The 20,623-nt window shown below is 38.0% G+C and overlaps 1 long non-coding RNA gene across 1 annotated transcript; it reads left to right on the top strand.

The window, feature by feature from the left end:
• Positions 1 to 1,613: 1,613 nt before the first annotated feature.
• Positions 1,614 to 4,710, top strand: LOC148802304 (uncharacterized). Its single transcript, XR_016082981.1, has 3 exons — positions 1,614 to 3,456; positions 3,555 to 3,999; positions 4,086 to 4,710. It is a non-coding gene; the product is annotated as an uncharacterized LOC148802304 (long non-coding RNA).
• The last annotated feature ends 15,913 nt before the right edge of the window (positions 4,711 to 20,623 follow it).

The following is a 20,623-nucleotide window of genomic DNA, read 5'->3' as shown; positions in this document are numbered from 1 at the left end:
TATTCATTGCTTGGATAGCCTCGCCAGTTGTCTATACGCTTGGCTGCATGGTCGGGCTCAAGGCTTTGTAAATAATCTTTGTCTCACGTCTGAGCTCGGCTTGATGATATTATATATAATAAATTTTGTTTGGCTCTCAAATTTATTATTAAAAATAGGCCCAATGATGCCAAACTCTATTTCGGGTTTGGATTTTTTTGTTGATAAGTGGTAAAACCCGGTTTATGAATAAGTCTATCTTAATATATGATAAGGTGTATTATTAAAAATATTTGTAATAAATTTAAGCATTAGTATTTACACTAACATTTACATTTAGGGTCCATCTGATTCATAATCAGAATTAAAATCTTTCGGAATTAGAATCGGAATGATCTATTCTCATAGTCTGTTCAGTTCATAAAGGAATGAGAATGAAAATTAGAATCAATTGGAATGGGATTTCATTCCCAAGGGAGGGGCAGGGAATGACCATTCACTTAAATGGGGGATTTTCATTCCAACAGGAATGGGAATGGGATTACAATTCGGCCCAACCAAACAATTGGAATCGGAATAGCCCATTCCAATTCTGATTCCAGACCCTATTCCCATAAACCAAACAGGCCTTAATAAAAGTAATTATTAATAATTATTGTCAATTAAATTACTTAATGGTTGTTTATGTAAATTAATAAGAAATTCAATAAGATTATTACTATCATACGGTTTATTTCTGTGTGGTCTTTCGGCTGTTTACAAGTTGGGAAGACTGATTTTCGGTCTATTTCTGTTTGGTGCACGGAAGATCTAACCGCCAAAAGGTGGAACACTGAAAAGACACGAGAATCCTATTTTGGGCTGATTTCGTGAAATTTCAAATAAAACTTCTCGGTCTTTTCTATTTTAATCTTGTGTGGAAAGATGCGCATCTATCAACAGTCTTTGAACTACTCAAATCTTATATCAAAAGCTCAATATGTATTTTTAAGTATCATATCTACAAAAAAAAACTTGCCAAACGAACCCTAAATTAATATTGATCTAATGTCTTCTATTTCAGTTTTATTTATAAAACCCATTTATAAAATGAAAAATGTAAGACAACCTTATCCTTAGTGAGTTAGTGTCACCAAAAGTCGTCAGATTTGTTAATCAAACAAAATTGAAATGGGTCCTCCTGATGCCTGACGCGGTGACGCAACATAAAAGATCAACTTGGTCTCTACGAAATGTCACAATGATCAAATAGTCTTTTGTGGACCATTTTACCGGACAGACCTGACCTTTTCTTAGGGAGGATAAGGTGGTGCCCCACTAATTCTAGAGACAATGGACCATCACTATATGAGGTTCACATTCTCCTACCACCCAACTCTTCAATTATATAATTTGGTGGGGACAACATTTGGGCTTTGGCCCATAACTAGGGCTGCCTATTGATTGGGTCAATATTATAATGGATAATTATTGAATACGGGCCTCTCAAATTTAATGAATTTATGATCGACCCATCCATCATAAAGAATCGAGGGCAATAACATAATTTCTAGTGTTTGAGGCTGATAGATTCAATCTACAGAGAGAAAAGGCCTTGGGAATTGCTCCAAGGGTATATATTCCGACAGTCAAGTTAGCGGAGAGTTGTAAGGGGTCAGACCAAGCAAGAGAGGAAATTTAAAGCTTAAGTTTGTGTTCATTTACCTCAATGTGTGAGTCCCTTTTATAACTGGAGTTGTCTTAGAAGAGGCGGTTGGTAGTGGTTGATAATGGATGGCCAAGATGCATCCGAACGACACCACATGTCAAGATCCACGGGTTGGCCAGATATCCCTTCATCACTTGCCCCCCACTCTTGAGGCCGTAGCGGCCGAGGTCAATTGGCAGGTTGCGTTGAGGCCTCAGCTTCAGCCGAAGGGAGTATGAAAGATTTGCGTGGAGGTTTCATCCTCGGCTGCGGGGCTCTTTACAGCCACTGTGTGGCGACTTCTCCTTTGTCCACCCTTTGTGTCAGTAAAGGATCATTCCATGCCGAGGGTGTGTGACTATGGCCTGTACGGGTGTAAGCTACCCGCGTGTATTAGCCATGTCCCATACAAGCGCAGATGTCATCCATCGTAGGTCCATACGCAGTACGAGCGCTGAGGTCGACTGATTGAAGCCATGCACGAGATGGCATGGGGGGGTTTGGTTCGACACATCCTTGATTCAGAGTTGACGGGCGAACCAACCCTGTATCTTGGCGTCGTTTCGTCTCTTGAAGTCAGTGCAACGTGGAGCCCGTCGGTTCGGGCTGTTAGGTTTGTTGATCCATAGCCGTTAGATCAATTGAATCTAGTACTTTTCCTTTAAATAGGGAAGTCTGTTGAGCGAGACTTTACCATTTGCTTAGAACCCTTAGTCTTGGAGCTACTGAGGACACCTCAGCTTTCCACAACCAGTTCCTTAGACTTCATTTTGCAAATAATTCTTAGGTAAATAACCTCTGTCCTTGACATGTCGTCTCAGATTCTGATCTTGAAGATTACAAACTTCGTGACTGGAGTGCTCCAAACAGTACTCCCAATAACGATGAAAGCGACAGTAGTGACTCCGAGAGCTCTTCTTGGACATCCAACCGTCCAGGTGTTGAGGGAGAGGGTTATGTCTCATGGGGCTAAGCACGACCAGTAGGGTGCGGACTCTATCAATGAGAGTACTTGCTCCATGTGGTTGAGGGCCGACACCACTAGAAATGTTCTTACGCTTCTTGAAGTGGTAGACATGGAAGAGATTGTGGGACCCACGACCAAGGATTGGGCTGAGGCTAAGTGCTGAGGTGTGACACTGGGGCGTTATCCTTACTCTGACCTAGATGGCATTCTCGACAAAGAGCAAGTTAAGGCTTTGGCCAAGTAGTACTACATTTTGGGGGATTATAGGATTAGAGTCCATTGCGTTGGTGACCGACTGTGGCTTGCTCCTAAAGGGGAGGTGTGCGTCCACAAGCATTACCTTCACTTTGGGTTGCGTTTTCCCCTGCACCCTCTAATCCCCAAGATTTTGAACCACTACAATCTCTCCCTTAGCCAACTGCTCTCAATTCCATTAAGATGGTAGTGGTTGTGTTGGTGACGACCCATATAGGAGGTGTTTCTGTGACTCTAAATATATTTCGGAATTTGTTCACAATGGGGAAGCATCCCAACAGATAAGGCTTGTGGTATTTCTAAGGCTGATGGGGGAAGGTGGTGGACAACCCATCGTCTGTCCATAATTGAAAGAAGAAATTCTTTTTTGTTAGTTGCCCCCAAGGGTGGTCCTTTTAGTCTAGTTGGGGGAGCCTAGATACACTAACTGAGAAGATCACACCACGTAGTAGCGATGAGGAGAAGGTCGTGATGAATCGGATTCACTTGGGCAGGACGATTCATGTTGGACCCTTGGTGAAGGAGGAGGAGGCCTTGGTGATGGCTGACCTTAGTCCTGCCCCCCTTGGTATGGACACTCTTGTTGTTTGCCAGTTACGACATTACTTGAATTTCATTGCCATATTTTTGACTTATTTGTTTTCTCTTGATGGAAAAAATGAACAGTAGCAGAAAGGCAAAGTTGCTGGAGGCCATGGCGTTTAAGAGAGCCATCGAGGAGGGAATTACTAGGGACATGCCTTGGCGTTCGCAAGAGGAGGTGGCCGCCAAACAATGGGTCGAGGTCGAGGCGGCCAATAAGAAGATGATGGCATAGAAGCACCCTACAGAAGTGGCCCAAGACCCTCAGGCAAAGAAACTTCAATTACGCAAGTAGCACTGGGCCTAGGGGACCTCAGGTGGATCACACCAAGGGGTGCCTTTGTCATTCGTCCCCTAGTAGAACAAGTCGTTCATCAACCATCACATCTTCCAACCATAGTGGAGCATGCGAAAGGGGGACTCCTTGTCAGTGGCTGGTGTCGGCATGATCCTTCTCGGTTACTACTAGTCCTAGACACAACACTGTGTAGATTTGGTCCGGGACACACTTTTGGACAAGGCTGCTGAGGTATGTGCATACTTCCCCGAGTCTGTTATGTGGTCGGGGTCTTCGTGGCAGAATGTTATTGACGGTTTTTCCTTTTTTGTGTGTAGATTGTCTCCTGCTTGATTGGTCTCTATGAGATTGAGCGCCTAAACCAGCAGTTGGTAGAGGCTGAGAGGCGGGCCCATGATGAGAACGAACGCCACAAGAAGGTTGAGGCCGAGGTGACCGCTAAGAGGGATCTTGTGAAGGAGCTAAAGTCTTCCCTGGCTTCAACGGAGTAGTAGTTGGAGGAGGCAGCCGTGAAGGCGGTCGAAAAGTGTAAGGCCTCGGAGGAGTACTAGACGGACCTGACCTCCTTTTTCTCCTAGTCTTACCTAGAGGGTTCCGATGATTGCAAGGCCCAAGTGTCAAAGATTCTTCCAAGCTTCAATGTTGGCTAGTTGGACTTGTTCGCTACCGAAGCTCAATAGTTAGTGGATGTACTGTGGACAGACAAGAACCCGACCACCGACACCACTGCCTAGACCACAGCTCAACAGTTCAGGCCTATGTGCCCCTAAAACTTGTATACTTTTTCTTCTTTCTTCTTCTTTTGTAAGGGGCCAACGCCTCCCTCATAAGAGGCATTTTTCTGTAAAGACACTTGAGTTAATGGGATTTAAGTTTCTTGACAAAAGATGTTGTTCTTCTCTTCTTGTCGTTTTTAGATTGAAGTCGATGTTGTAAGTCACTCTATAACAGTTTCCATGGTTTCAGAATTTTCTACCTTAGTGAAAAGGTTCCCTTTGTTTAGTACGTCATTCTACGGGGGTTTTGTGGCCGAGGCCATGACGGTTGCCTTAGTGGAGAAGTGTTTGTTTACTTAGTGTGTCTTTCATTATGTTTTTTATTAGGTAATTTAGCTGATGTAGTCTCTTTTCCCTTCGTGAAGATTCACTTCTTTAAGGGTCTTTGAGGCTGAGGCCAAGGCTGTGGGCCACTTATCAACAGTTGTTGAGGTCTTGGAAGCTCTAACCTTAGTCAAAGAAGGTCAAAAGGAAACTAGGTGTATGAATCACAAAGTGTCGTATAAGAATAGAAACAACAACCCTAGTAGCCATCTTTATAGTTGGTTCACTTGTAAGTTTTACTGGGTATGCCTTATATACCGCATTTAGGCAACCCTCTCAACAACTAAGAGATCCATTCGTGGAACACAGGGACTAGTTGAAGTAATGTGCCTCCTAATTAACAGGTATGCGTTATTACTTCAATTGAAATAATGAAAAATCATTTCATCTTTTTAGTGGGAACTTTAGGTGGTTCTCGAAAAAAAATAGCGAAAAAAATTATCTCTAGAGTTGAGACCTTGGGCCAATGCTTGGTCTGAGTGTATAACCTTAAGGAAGGTTGTATGTTATGATCAATCGGTTGAGGGGGCCCATGTTTGGTTCGAGCATATAACCTTAAGAAAAGTTGTTTGCTACGGTCGGTCGGCCGAGGGGTTCTAGCGACTAGAGGGGACGGGAACATTTATACAAAGAAATATTCGAAGTGAGAGGAACTTGCACCTTTCATTTACAATTTTCCATTAAGGTTTTCACACTACTATGATAGTAAATTTAGAGATTTTTAGAGTTCTATGTACGAGGCATTAGTCTTCCACCCATATATTCTAGTCGAAAGGTGTTGGGTCAAACTACTTGCTTGATTCTGTAGGGCCCTTCCCAGTTTAGGCAAAGCTTTTTTACTTCAGGCTCAGGAACCATGACCTTTCTAAGGACGATGTCGCCTTCCTTGAAGCGACGCTCTCTAACTCGTGAGTTATAGTATCTTGCAATTCTTTGTCGGTAGCCCGTGACCTTGATTTGTGCTTGCTTTTGAACACATTCTAATAGGTCAAGGTTGTTCCTTAACTCTTCATTGTTCTCAACTTCCTAGTATGCCTCATTTCTATGTATTGGTTAGTCGATCTTTCCTGGGATGATTGCCTTTGTTCCATATGTCAAGTTGAAGTGAGTTTCATCCATGGCAGTAGTAAGTGTCGTTTGGTACGCTCATATAATGTTATACAACTCGTCTGCCCAAAGGCCTTTGGCTTTTTCTAACCTTGCCTTCAATCCGTCTAGGATCATTCTATTGGTGACCTTGACTAGCTCGTTAGTTTGAGGGTAGTTGACCAAGGTGTACTGCTACCTTATTCCTAGGCTTCCACACCATTCTTTGAACTTGGAGTCATTGAACTGTCGGTCGTTGTCGTCTTAGTCGTAATGGTTGCCAAGGCCTCGACTTCGACCCACTTAGTCAAGTAGTTTACTGCCATGATGAGGTGTCTCCTATTCCCCATGGTTGGGGGAAAGGTCGTAGGAGGTCCACTCCCTATTTTGCAAAGGGCCAAGGGCTGTTGAGGGCCGAGAGGGTCATCGTAGGCCGATAGAGGATGTTGGAGTGCCTTTGGCATCGATCAGACTTTTGTACCAATTCAATAGCATCCTTCTGGATGGTCGACCGGAAATATCCTTGTTTGAGTGATTTCTATGCCAAGGCCTTGCCCCCAAATGATTATTGTAAATGCCCTCATGAATTTCTCTTAGCGCATACTCACCCTCCTCTCGATGGAGGCATTTGGGATAGGGCAAGGTAAAAGATCTTCTATACAACTTGCCTTTAAGTATGGCGTATCGTGCTTACTGCCGTTGGACTCTCCTTGCCTCATTCTTGTTAGATGGCAGCTACTCATGTTGCAAGTATGCTAGAATGGGATCTATCCAGCAAGGTTCATCTTGGACGGGAACACTTGCCTCTCTTCGATGGTAGGATGTGTTAGTTTCTTGATGTGCATAGTATGACCGAAAGATGATCCTGAATAGCTTGCAAGTTTTGACAAGTTTTGGCCATATTTGGCTCCTTGACCTCATATTCCCCATTCACCAAGTTCACAACTAATTGCGAGTTGTTGAAAACTTCAATGTGCTCGGATCCGAGGCCTTTTGCAAGTTGGAGGTCAATGGCCAAGGCCTCGTATTCAGCTTCGTTGTTGGAGGCAGGGAAATCGAATTGCGATGCATACTCTAGCTCATTATCATCTAGAGTGAGAAGTATGAGGCCGGTTCCGCCTCCTTTGGGGTTGAAGGATCCATCTACAAACCAGGTCCAGGTCGGCCAAGGCTCCTCCTCACTCTCAGGGGCTTGTTTGTGGCCATGGCTGAAGGTGCATTCAACCAAGAAGTCTGCCAATGCCTATGCCTTTATTGCATGCCTCATTTGATAGTGTAATTCAAACTCTGACTGCTTGATAGCCCACTTGGTTAGTTGACATGAGGTCTCAGGCTTCGAGAGCATTAACTTGAGGGGCTACTTGGTTAGCACCAAGATGCTTTGAGCTTGAAACTAAGGCCTCAACTTCCTAGCTGAGACCACCTACGCAAATGCTATTTTCTCTACTTTTGGGTATCTAGTCTTGGCCTCACGGAGGACCTTCTTGACATAATATATCGGTCTTTGAATTCCCTTGTCTTCTCGAACCAGCACCGAGCTGATTGCCTCTTCCCCAACTGAGAGATACAAGAATAATGTTTCTTTTGGGATGGGCCACGTAAGCAATATGATGATGCAAAGTAGGACTTTAACTCTGAAAATCTTTTATCCATTGGAAATCCTTCAACTTCTTGATGGCCTAGAAAAAAGGGTATGCATTGGTTGGCTGACTTGGACGTGAATTGAGTGAAGGTTGTAACCTGATGTGTGAGTCTTTGGGTTTCTTTAATTGACCAAAGGGGCTCCATGTTCAGCATGACTTGTATCTTCTCAAGGTTGGCCTCTATGCCTCGTTGGGTGATTACAAAATTCAGGAATTTTCCCGAGGTGGGCATTTGGTGGGGCTTAGCTTCATGTTGTACTTCCTCAGTACCCTAAATGTCTCACTGAGGTTCGAGGTGCGTTGACTATCCCTAAGGCTCTTCACAACCATGTCGTCAACATAAGCCTCAACGTTCCTCCCAATCTGCTCTTTAAAAATCATTGTTCACCAGTCTTTAGTAAGTGGCCCCGGCATTCTTTAGTTGGAAAGGCATCACCTTGTAACAGTAGGTGTCATGCTCGGTAATGAATGTGGTTTTCTCGTCTGTTGAATGCATCTTTATCTAGTTGTAGCTAGAGAAGGCGCCCATGAGGCTTAGTAGCTCATACCCCATGGTGGCATCAAAGAAATGATCAATCCCTAGTAAAGGAAAGTTGTCTTTGGGACAACCCTTTTTGAGATTTGTGAAGTCAATGCGTATGTGTCATTTCCCATTAGTTTTCTTAACCATGACCATGCTAGATAGACATTTAGGGTAGTGTACCTCTCTTATGAAGCCAGCATCGAGTAACTTGTCCACCTCCTCTCCGATGGCTTTCCAACCCTCCGGTGCAAAGTCCATTTTTGTTTTCCGAACTGGCCTACAACTTGAATCCATGCTCAACTTGTGAGTAATGACCGAGGGGTTAATTCCTAGCATATCAATGGCGAACCAAGCAAACATGTCGATATTGGCATTGAGGAAGCTTACCAGCTCAGAAAGAATGTCCTAAGGGAGGTGAGACCTGACTCGTATTGTTTTCTTAGGCTCGACCTGATCTAAGGGAATCGAGCTGAGGTCCTCGGCCTGACGGTTCATCACTGAGGTTGAGCCCCTCCAGTGGTAGGGCTTCCTTGTTCTTGCCTTTTAGCACCACAACATAGCATTGTCTAGTAGTTTACTAGTTTCCCTAACTACTCCTACACCACATTCTGTGGGAAACTTCATGGTGAGGTGGTAAGACGAGATGACCTCCTTGAGTGTGTGAAGGGTCGACCTCCCTATAATGGTGTTGTAAGGTGTGCCTATCTTCATGATCAAGAACTCAGTCATCGGATAGACGTGCCAAGGTTTGGTCCTTACAGTGACTAGTAAGTTTATCTTCCCTTCAGGTCTGACAACTGCTCCAAAAAACCTAACAAATGACACATCAATGGGTTGTAGTTGGTCTGGTGTCAGCTGCATTTTCTCAAATGTCTCATAGAATAGCATATCGTCCAAGGAGTCGTTGTCTATGAGGATACTTTTCACCATGTAGTTGGCAATGATCATTGACACCACCAATGCGTAGGTCATCATTTGAGAAAGAGATGAAGTCCTTTGGCCTCGAGACGAGGCAGATTCTCCCCCTGAGGCCGAGCCCCCAGCTATGACTTTAATGACTTCGGACAGGGGGTGGTGGATATGGGGTCCAGCTTGTGGTTGTTGCAAGGATGACATTGGGGCATTGCCTTAAACATAGTCTTTCAAGTGCCCGCGGCAGATAAGAGACTTGATCTCACTCTTGAGCTCGTAACAATTCTCTGTGTCATGGCCGGTACCGTGGTGGTACTTGTAGTACTTCTTGGGGGTTCCCCTTTCTTGCATTCCTCTTCAACTTGGCCTGCTATTTCATGAATTCCTCCTTCCCTACTTGCATCAGTATGTGTTCAAGAGGAGTTTAGTGGTGTGTACTTGTTGACGGAAGGGCTAGTATCTTCTTTTCATTGCCCTTGTTGGTGGGGTTGTCACCGTGGCCATCCCTTTCCTTCCTCTTCTTGTCACCAGGCCCTACTTTCGGATCTTACAGGCGTTTGTTGGCTTCGACTTCCTCGGTGGTGATGTACTTCTGGACCTTCTTCAAGAACTAGACTTTGGTCTTGGGTGGAGTCTTGGAAATGGACAAACTAAGGGGTCCAGGTTAGAGGCCATTGATGGTCGTGTGCATGGAGACCGAGGGGTCAAGGTCCTTGACCTCGAGTTCTTCTTGGTTGAACTTCTTCATATACGCTCGAAGGCTCTCCCTACGCTTCTGCTTGGGGAACATCAGGGAGATACGGTTTTCTGACACCGTCAACTACTCACAAAGTGACCTAGAAAGAGGTCCTCAAACTGTTCCCAAGAACTGATGGAGTGTGGAGGTAGTGTCGAGAACCATCGTCGTGTTGCTCCCTTGAATGTGGCCAGGAAGGCTCGGCACATGAGGGCGTTAGAGTATCTATGGAGGAGCATGAGGGCCCAGAAGCTTCTAGGAGGTCCTTAGGGTCTGTACTCCCATCATAGGTCTCTAGTGTTAGGGCCTTGAAGTTTGGTGGGAGGGGCTCAGAGATGATGGAATCCATGAAGGTCTCCATCCGGGTTAATGAGGCATGGCAACTGACGAAGGCATCACCTCGACCCTCCTTTACTTTGTGAAGCTGATCCTTAATGGTGCTAATTTGCACCTGAATATCTCTGAGGCATTGGTCGATGCATGGCATCGTTGCTTCGGTCTGGTCTGGGTTCTCTCTCATGTGGGACAGGCTGGCTCTATTCTTGAAATGCTTGGATGTTGGCACGTCGTGAGCCTTGCGGGTGTGATGATCATTGAGGAGTTCACGGAGGTCGAAAACTAGCGGGGGAGAGGCATGGCGCCTGCTTGGGGTGTAAACAGATTGAATTCGAATCGGAACAGGCAATATCCGAATTCGAATCCGATTAGAAAATCCAGTATCCAAATTTGATTTGATATCCGACATATTGAAAATTAATATATGAATTTGAATTCGATTAAATATTTGAATATTCGAATCAATTCAAATTTGATTAATTAATTATTTTAGATAATTAATAAATATATAAAATAAATATTTTATCGATATAAAGTATATAAATATGTAAATTATATATATAACTTAATTATTATATATAAATTATATAAAATAATTTATATATTATATATAAGAATTAAATAATCGGTTGAATTCTGATATTTATCAATTTGAATCAGGTCATATCTGAATTCAAATCTGATTAACTATTCGGTAAGAATAGGATATCCAAATTTGACCGATTAGATATTCGAATTATCTGAATTCGATTGGATTATGTCGAATATCAAATTCGAAATCGGATTTTCAAATACCATTGACACCCCTAGCACCTGCCCCCTACCATTCGGGGGGACTGTAGTGGCTTGAGCACCTGTTGTCATCCCGGTTGGTTGCCGTGTAGCTTTGTTGTTAGTCATGGTTTTGCGCTCAGCGTGGGACCCTGTGGGGTCGCTCCCTTGGTTGGGGAGCCGAGGGGTCTTGGAACGGGGCTTGCTAGCTAGTCAACTACTACTGTCAGATTTCGAGGGTCAGCCCACTTCGGGCCGCCCAAGTGCTGGCTTAGTGGGGTATGTGCAGAATGCCCACCATGTTGACCATGGCTTCTGATGGGGTGGCCACCCTATGGGCGGCCTCCTGCCGGATGCCCTATGTTGTTCAACCGCTAGGCTAGGTTGTCTAGCCTATTTAGGACCAACTCAAACTGGTTGATCATAACTAAGTTCTAAACATTGGGAATGGTGTCTTGCTTGTCAACCATTGCGGAGACACTAGTTTATTAGTTTAGATTTGTTTTTCTTAGGGGAAAGTTTGATGTTTCCATAGACGATGCCAATTGTTGCTGTCAAACATGGAGTCGAGGGCAACAATGTAATTTCTGGTGTTCGAGGCTAACGAATCCAACCTCCTGAGAGAAAGAAGACGTTAGAGGCCCCGGGAGTTACCCCATGGGCATAGACTTTGATGGTCAAGTTAGTTGAGAGTTGTGAGGGGTCGAACCAAGCAAGAGAGGAAACTTAGAGCTTAAGTCTCTATGTATTTACCTCAGTGTGTGAGTCCCTTTTATAGCCAGAGTTACCTTAGAAGAGGGGCCAGTTGGAAGCATGTGGTGGTGGTTGGTAATGGTTGATGATGGAGGGACAGGATGCATCTGGTCAATGCCACGTGTTAATATATATTTGTAAATAAATTAAGGATAAATCTATGATGCTAGAAAAGAATGATATCAGAAGATTTTTTACCAATCAAAACACAAGAATTTTGATGAATACCACTTGAATGATTGCTTACCAGTTTTATCATAGTGGTTGATTGGCTATAAAATTTTCAAGTATCACAGTCGAACCCATCAATTTGAGTAATCCTTGTGCAAATGACTTTGTTTAGATTAGGGATGTTTCTACCCTACCCAATAGGTACCCATTCTGTCAAGGTGGGTTTTCTTGTTGGAAAAATTGATTTTTGGGCAGGGAAGGGTTTTGGGCTTTTACAGCCTATATGGGTATGTCATTAGGCTAAACCTGACTCTACCCTACCCGCATATTAGTGGAAGATATGAATTCTTATATTGGGTGTTAAGTTTAATAATATTTTAAATTTTATATCAAGAATAATTGATAATTTGTGTTTTCTAGATGTTTTAATCAAATAATTAGAAAATTTAGTATTTTTTGTGTTATTTACTTGTTTATTGGTTATGTATAAATTGGAAGTAATATGAAATTAGATGTGAGTTCCGGACCCTGCTTGCCAACTTGAGTCACCCCACCCTCAGATGTGGGGAGGGTTTTGCATTTTCATGTATGGGGAGGGTTAGATTTTGAAAATCCAACCCACTACAAGTTTTAGAAAGGGTAAAGAATGGGAAGATTAAGAAGACAGGTAGGATCTCAAATTTACAAAACTCTCCTTGAACCTGCCCCATTGCCATCCCTTTGTTTAGTCTAGGCAAAATGTTCACCCGATCCATAAACCCAATCTGCCCTAACCTGAAAAAAGCGGGTTAGGGTCTCATATTAAGTGAACCTCTTTTCAAACTGGCATTGATCCAGACTATTGAACTGCTCAACCCATTTGAGCTAAACGATTAAACCTGTAGTTTTGGTTAAAAAAAAAAACAAAAGAAAAAACCATTGATCTGGTCAAAGACTAACTGACCCGAACAGTTGAATCGTTGACCCATGGATAAACCCTCACCTGAATATTTAGGATTAGGACTTACCATTTGCTTTGCTGATGTAAACTAAAAAGTTATCTGACTCGAAATTTCCTTCACCCGATCCGATTGTCAGGTCTTTGTTCTTGGAAGATCCTTTTGCAGTATTCTTCTTTTATGGACTTCGTTTGCTAGAGAATTGATAATGGATAAGATCATCAACATATTGTTCAAATTGATTCTGTCTGCAAGAATTTCATGGAAGATCAATGTCAATGTCCATTAGGCTCCACCTGAAGAGTACAAATACAAATATGCATGGTTCACGAAAACGACAGCATTTGTATTTATATTTTCACACTTCACAAATGGAGTCAGACTCAGTTTGGAAGCAGTACAAATGCAAATATGTACAGCATAAATACATATAAAATAATATAAAATATAAGGTTTTGCACTCTACATATTTGCATTTATACTCCATCCAAACTCAGCCTAATGTGTAAATAAATTGAAATCAAATTCACAAAATGTAATTTAATTTATTGTCAAATAATAGCTACAAATGTAAACAAATTGGAGAAATCAAAATCAAAATTTGAATGATGTAGTTCTGACTTCCAAGCGCTTTTTTTGTGAAGCAAAATATAGAGAGCTATTTTGTACATTTGGGGAAGTAATGTTTAAGTATGTGTTTGCTATAGCTTTCATTTATTAATTAAACGTTTGTATATGATTTGCTTTCGAAATCAAGAAAAGTATTTGATAAATCATTTGTAATTAGGCGTCACATCAGCAGAACAGAGAATAAATGCTCAACTGTTGGGAGAAGCATTAAAACGAAGCTTCCCTCAATGGTTGGTGCACATATAAATCAAAACCCACTTTTGTGAATGCCAATGCGTATGGATAAACATGATGGGAAAAATGTTGATTTAGCGATGATATGACAGCGTTTTGATAAATGCCTATCACGAAATGCCCATGAAACAAAACACACGCTAAGCTTTTGAGCTTTCATTTGTGACAAAGAGTTACCTTCTACTTTCAAATTTCTATACTCTTGCTCCCATCATTAGCCTTCCATCAATTTTGAACTTTTGTAAGACCATTTTACCCTCCCCCTATTCCATATCCAAAACCCAAGTTTTGAACATTTCCTAATTATACTGAGGTGATGTTTGGCATTGAGGATGATTACTTGAAAATCTCTACCATGTCGGAGTCGCATTCGATGTTAAAATTTTTGTTTGGTTGGCTAATTTTGATGGTTTTCAGGAAATTGACCAAAAATCAATTCTTGAAATCAGACCTTTTTAGGAATCACCTATTTTTTGATGATTTCCTGATTTGTAGCTGATTCCAATTTTTTGAGGATGACATGATATCCAACATGGCATTGAATAATAACTCTAATACAAAAATAATCAACCCTTGAAATTAGTATTAAACAGATATTACATGGCAGAAATGATACCAAATAACGAAATTTACCAAAGTTTGAAAAAAAAAACTAATTTCAAATTTGAAAAATCAATAAGGAAGAATCAACATCAATGCCAGACATCACCTTAATTAACTTAATTAATTAGACTTAGTTAATTGTCTTTATTTGTTTAATTAACATAATTTAATTAATTTATTTAAACATTTTTTTGTGATTACTTCTTTCAATTCCACACATCATTTTAGATATAGGTTTGTGCATTAATCTAGACCATCTGTTTGAGTTTTCTATGCACCCTCTATGTCTCCTACCCCTTAATTGTGATAAGTGTATAATATATAACTAGCAGGGTCCCGTGCGATGCACAGGAAAATCTAAAAGATTTAATAATTTTATTTTTCATTTAATGTTGATTTATAAAAAATAATTATTGTTAATTGAATATGAACAAATATTTTTTAATAAATTTAGTTTTATTAATAATTTGTAGTAATTTGAATAATTTTTATTATTTTTAAATGAAATTTTGATTAATTTTAAATAAATAAAAATAATTATAAAAGCTAACATTTTTATTAATTCCACTAATAATTAGCAATTATATAGGAATGACAACAGGGTGGGTTTAGGGCAGGGCACCCCATCCCTTTCCCTACCCCATAGTCAAGACACTCTACCCCATCCCTAGTGTCATGTGGGTTCTAGGCAAGGTAATCACTCCTCAATGTTGGGCGAGTTTAGGGGCAAGTTACCCTACCCCTCATCAAGGATGGAGAATCCTCGAATTTCCCTACCCCGTCCCTAATATTAGACGGGTTCAAGTAGAGATGTAAATTGGGTCGTGTTGGACCGGCATGACACGACCCGCATGTGGCCCGCATAAAGTGTGTCGTGTGGTGCTGGCCCACGAGGCATCCCGAGCCATGCCTCCCTCCTTTAGGCTAATTTGGGGGGTTGGTTCGACACAACCCACAACTCAAGCCCACACGGGCCTGTGTCGTGCCATGGGTCGGGCCAGTCCATGGGCTGAGCCTTGGGCCAGGCCATGCCGTGCACTAAGCTAAGCTCAAGGCAAGGCACTCACTCCTCATACAAGGCTTTTAAATTGTTATTAAATATATATTTTTTGATTTGGTAGTTTACTAACTAATTACACTAACTCATCTTTTATTTTTCAATATAAATTAATTAATAATTTCATTTTCTAACATTATAATATTTTGTTCCCCCATTTTTATTTGGTTATTAATTATAATAATAACAATAATTAAAATTTTATACTTTTTGATAATTGTTAAATATAATTCTCAATTTTATAGAAATTAGTTAAAGAGTTTTCCATTTCTATCAAATGTTGTTAGTGAGTTAATTAATAACAATATTTACTAATTTTTGGTAATTTATTAACCGTATTTATCAACTTTTGGTAATAATACTATTTAATACTCATTAAATATGGGTGTGATTAAATATTAACCATATTTAACTATTTATTAATTAATATGAATATTTTAAATGAGAGAGAGTGGATATAGATTGAGGGGATGCATTATAGGGATTGATTAGGGAGTGGGGAAACATGATACTTTCCTATTGGTTTAAATGAGATACCTTAGGAGAGAGATTATGGGAATACTGTTAGGTAATTGGGTGACATGGCTTAATGGGAGTGGTGGGAAGAGGAGAGGAGAGAAAGTCAAAGAGAATGCAGAGTGGGGATAATGGAGCAAGGAGAGGCATGATGACGGGACCCGTGCTTTGTTAAGCGATAGTTAAACAATAGAAATACATAAAAGTATATAATTGTTTTATATTTTAACTTTTTAATAAACAATTTGATCAAATTCAACTCGAGTTGGTTAGTTTTCTAGTATTTTAGATCGACTTTGGTTTAATAAATATCTATTAATATTTTATATTTTAAATTTAATTTTTTAATATGGGAAAGTAAGCAAATTCCCATATTTGTTAGTCTAAAATATTTTATATCATAGATTTAGTTTTTGTAATTTATTTTTTAATAATATCATTGTAATTTATGAAATTTAAAGTTAATTTTTAAGTTTAAATCTTTTGAGCAAACAAACTAAACCAAAAATAAACCTAAATCGATACAACCCGAGTTGGTGGGTTTTCGTTAATGGTCAATCAGTTTCGAGTGACAAACTGCGGAGTTGACCAGATCGATTTGATTGGCGAAACAGCCTGCAACTAAACTGAACCAATCATTGAACACTCCTAATTTCAACTAAATTTATAGTCTAATTTCTAATAAATAACAATAGTTTAATCTCCAATAATTATTGAAAATTTATAGCAAACATACACAATCATTGAAAATAAGTTTATAATGAAAATATAATAGATATATAATAAAAATATAATAACTACAAAATATAATAAATACTGAAAATATACTAAATGAGTCAGTAAATAGTGTAATCTTAAATAATAGTTATCTCTAATAAGTATTAATCTATAAATTATAAAAAATATATAATTACTAAAAATAAATTAATAACAAAAATACAATAAATACGATAAATTAAATTTCAGAAGTTAAATAATATTTGTTTAATCTCCAATAATTATTGATAATTTTCTATTAAATAAAAAGCAAAAATACATTTATAAATAATTATTAAAAGCATATTTATAAAAAAACAATAAATAATTACTAAAAATAAAATAAATATTAATTATAGTATATATAAATATATAATGAATATACACTATTATTGTAAAATTATTACTAATAAATATAATTTTGTTGATAGTTATTTTCTATAATTATTAATTGATATAAGTGAAGTTAGTTATTTACAATATTATTTAGTTATTGAAATAATAATGTTATTTAAATTCTTAAAATATTAATTATTTATTGAATTTAATAATCCATAAAATTATAATTATACTGTTATTACATAATTCATTATTTATTTTATAAAATATTAAATTATTATTAATATGAATATTATAAATTCTATTGTAATTATTTTTCTACTTTTAAGAATTTATTTTTTAATTTGTTACATAATTTCGTGATTTTTAACTATTTAAAATTTTGTCATGTTAAATATTTTGTTATTTAAATAATATGTAAAATATTTAAAAATATTCATTATTTGAATTTTATTTATTTTAATGTTATAATGTAATATTATATATTTTGTTATATTATTTAGCTATTTTTAATGTTTTTTTAAGATTTTTAGTTATTGAAATATTTAAATAATGTTTCATTTTTTAATGTTAAATTTTTATTATACGAATAACATTTAAGTTGAATAATTTGTAAAATTGTAATTTATATTGTTACTACATAATTATGATGAAATTTGTAAAAATATTAATAATATGAATATTATTAAATCTATTATTTTTTTTGTGTTTGAATAAATATTTGAAATTTAGTATATAATTATATGAATTTTTTATTAATTGAAACTTTCTTTAGATAGATATAGATAAAAAGTGGGAGAGAGGATAAATAGGAATTAGCTGGAGATAGTTTAGGAGATAATCTCTCTACTAAATTAGAGATAATTGAAGAGATATATAGGAGTTAAAATAATTTAGGAGATAAATAAGAATTAGAGACAATTTAGGAGAAAGTGGAGGAAAGTGGTGCCACTTGGCTAAACATTAGAAAAGCTTTATGATTGTTAGAAATAGTTAAGCATATATGATTTCCTTATTGGCTTAATGGGTAATTATGTGGAATTAAAAAAATAATAAATCCATAAAAACAGAAAATTAGGAAGGGGAGTTTGAAGCATGGAGAGGGCTGCTGACATGGCAGGACCGATTTTAATATATATATATATATATATATATATATATATATATATATCAAAAAATAAATGCTATTTTTTTATATTTATATGGGGATTTCCCCATTTATCAAAATATATGGATAAATTCATGCTTATCACTAATGTTTTAAAAACTGACCTGGAACCAAAACCATTCTGGCCACTGGTTTCTTAGTTGACGGTTCAACTATCGAGTTCAAATAAATGGTCCGTTTTAACAAAAATTTAAAAAAAAATAAAAACATCAAAAAACCATTGAACGAATTAATTAATTTAACAGTTCAACTATCTTGATCAATGAATTGTTGACCAATTCAACAATTTTTAGCCAGAGATTAAGTTAAAGGTAAAACTGAATTAGTTGTGTGGGCAATTCAACGGTACAACCGTTCTGGTATTACTTATCACTGTCCCTCAAAACATTTTGTTACATAACATGCAATTTTTTCTTTTTCTCATTTTTTTGGTCTTGAGGTAGTGACGTGACATTTTACTACCTCAACTTCTGAAAATGTGCATTCTACGTCTCACACACCATTAATTGACATTACAGTGGGTGATAAAATTACCAAACTGCCCAATTTAGTACCTTGTACTTGGTGTGTAGCTTCTTTGCAACAAGCAACATTATTCTTATCCCTTTTTGAATCTCTCTTTTTCTCTCTCTCCAAACCAGAGTTTCTAACACCAGCTCCCTTGGAATTCTTAAACAGATGTTGATAACGTATAGCTATTGATCGATCCACAGTTTTCATTCAAACGTTCTGATGGAGGAATGTACCAGTGTTAATGCAAACGTTCTTGGAGATACGGCCATTCGATCTAACTTCGGACTCAACGAGCACGATTTTCGCTTCTTGACTCTTGTCGTTGGATCGATGAGGAAGAAGATGGACCCCAATTTTGAGATACAAAATAAGCTTCCACCAACCGTATTAATGCTCTTAATTGTGTGATTCATATGGAGCAGAGCAATAACCTCAGTTTCTCTGGAGAATGGTGGTTCTAAGGTGTTTAAATAGAATTCTTGGAGGTGTCTCGTTTGTGATCTTGATGATGTTGATGGGATCACAGAAAGTTAAAGAGGGCAACCGGAGGGGAGTTGGCTAAAGAGAAGGTGAAGTTGATACGGGGGACCCAGGATTTATAGAGCATGCAGTTTATCATTAAGACTGTGTTTGGTTTTGTGGGCATTTATTAAGAAACGTCGTTATATCAGTGTTATGTAGGCCTTCGCATTTATTGTATATGAAACAACTGTTTGGTTTAACCGTCTATCAAATAAATTGTAAAAAATTAAAACACTTTGATTTTTGTGCATGGGGCATTTGAGGGAATGTTAAATTCTTATTTATCCAATACCCCATCATTTCTTGAAACCAAATGCTGATGTAACACACTTTAATGGGTATTAATCTGAGTTAAAAAGTAAATAATGTTTAAAGTGATACTCAACCAAACAACGAAAACATGAAACATTTAAAATAAAAAATATTTAAAGTAAGAAAATACGAATAAACGACCCATTCGTAAACACCCACAGAATCAAATACATACTAAATGATTAGATTTATCTTTTTTTTTTTTTGTTTTTAGGAAAATGAGAGCAAATATAAAGTTGGTTTTCATTAAGCTCGGTTGAAGCCATGAAGAAAAGAAATAATCAAATAGTTATAATGTCATTGAGCTCGGTTGAAGGAGGTAATTGAAACCCTAGAAAAATATGTTTCTCTGATGTTCAACAAGTTGGTTTGGGTACTTTTTCATGCAAAAACAAATCAGAAATGGCCAAGAGGACAAACCCACCTTCCAATATTCTACCTTTTCCAAGCTATAGAGCTTTCAATGGATCCTATCACCAACTGTGGTTGTCCCTCTCAGAGATATGATTGCTAAATGGTAATTGAAACCCAAGAGAAAAATATGCCTCAGTGGAAATTGCAAATTTTAAAAAGGAGGAAATGCTCCTTTTTCTTGTGGATAAAAGAGCCACGTTGTGCATGGATGAGACTATCTCAAATTTCTCATGTCCCATTCAGAATTTCAATGACTTGTGACATTTGCTCGATGATGAATTATAATCACTATGGGGCGTCAAAAAAATTATAATCCCTATGGTGATTATTTTATTCCTTAATTTTATTATATTTCAATAATGTATTTCTTGAGTTATTTTTTGCATTTCATTTTCTGCCCCTACTAACAAAAATTCAGAAAAAAAAAAATACACCACCTAAGTCAATTCCTTTGCATTTCGTTCTCTCTCTCTAAAACCATCAGTCTTTTTCACCCTAATAAATGTATATTATATTTTTCTTTTAGTTGGTAGGTTTGAGTTGAAATTCATTTAGATTGAGTGTTTAACTTATGTCAACATAATTTATATCTCCATCAATTTGTCAACGGATCTGGTAGCTCTGTCAATTCTAACTATGACCCTCCAAAACTTATGGTAGCCAAAGCACGCAGTAGACAAGCAGATAATCAAACAAATAAAAAATTATGATCTGTTTACAAATTGTGAGCAGCATGTGAACGAATACTTGAATAGCAAGTACAATATACCAATCCCTATTATACATTAACTTTTTTTTTGGTAAGATTATTCATTAACTAAT

The sequence above is a fragment of the Nelumbo nucifera genome, chromosome 2, assembly GCF_055504915.1.
Source record: "Nelumbo nucifera cultivar China Antique chromosome 2, China Antique-T2T, whole genome shotgun sequence".
Taxonomy (NCBI): domain Eukaryota; kingdom Viridiplantae; phylum Streptophyta; class Magnoliopsida; order Proteales; family Nelumbonaceae; genus Nelumbo; species Nelumbo nucifera.
The sequence above is the reverse complement of the archived record's forward strand: the minus strand, read 5'-3'. Positions and strand labels throughout refer to the sequence as shown.